Here is a 1,298-nt window from a genome sequence, read left to right as displayed (position 1 = left end):
CATTTTTGTGTGATTTGATTTTTATTAACACGCAGAAAGTTGACTCAAGTCAAATTTGATCCTTTGAGATTCAACTAAATGCATCGAGTTTTGCTTTTGGCTAATTGCATGGTGTGAAGTTTGAATATTTAGCTTTAAGATAACACGTTTATCTTTAAGTACTGCGCTATTGTATATAAATTGAAAATAACAATAATTATTAGATTGGAGCTAGTAAAGCATAATTGAAGACATTGTACTCTGCTTCTTTATCTAACACCTGAGTTAATTCGAAAAAATTGTTGATAATTTCAGCTGATTTATCTTGATTTTGGGGGGCAACGCTTCTTTGAAAAGACGACCTTTTTACTATAACTGCCGTTTTACTTGCACAGCAAATATTCCTTGTTTTTACTTTTAACATGTCCAGAGTTAGCTGGAAGCCTGAAGAACACGAATCTCAGTCAGATAACAAAGTTTTCTTTAGATTGGTTAAATACCATCTAGAAAATATTAATATTTCAAAATTCCCAGTGCTTTATCTCAATAGATATGATTACACTACAGACGTCCGTATCCTGTCATACTTAACGTATATCCAATCGTATGTCTGTTCGTCTAAGTAATATAGCTGAACACTTTACAGAAGAGCTAGAATAATTTTTAAATCTGGGACTCGAGGGACAATCCGTCCGTTTGAGTAAGTTAACATAAACTGGTACTTGTACTTGTTTTTCAATCGCCAAATGAATCTGGGACACTACGGACGTCGCCCCCTGTTGGTACATCTATCCGTTTCTACGTATGTGCGCACGTAAAATACCAACATAAAATTATCTAGGGTTGGACCGGATATCCGGCAGATTACCGGATATTGAAGTAGCAAAAAAAAGTCTTCCTCATAAAATGGTGTTTTATTATATAACATGTCAGGCTACACAAAAAGTAAGAAGCCGAGCTCTGGGACCTATGTATGGTGAAATTAGACATAAAACCATGATGATTCCAGGTAAAACCAAAATATTTCAGTGGGGTCTTTTTAAGAAAATTAGATTTGAAAATTTCAAATTCAATTTTCACCCCTAGGAGTTGCCGCATAATCATGACAAGAAAAGCAAAGATTATATATTTTAAATTTTGAACAACTTTGCTTTTATGAAGTCTTTCATAAAACCTCTCTATATTATTTATTTAAGGCTGAATTTCCTTGACCTTAGCAAAGCAACTGATAAAAATGTCAATTAATTAACTCCCTTCAGTAGTGGTTTTATGAAAAACCTTATAAAATCAAAATTGTTCAAAATTTTAAATAGATAATC

Source organism: Acartia tonsa, chromosome 1 (assembly GCF_053477335.1).
Source record: "Acartia tonsa isolate MP-2025a chromosome 1, ASM5347733v1, whole genome shotgun sequence".
NCBI classification, from domain to species: Eukaryota; Metazoa; Arthropoda; class Copepoda; order Calanoida; family Acartiidae; genus Acartia; species Acartia tonsa.
This window is presented reverse-complemented; position numbering follows the sequence as displayed.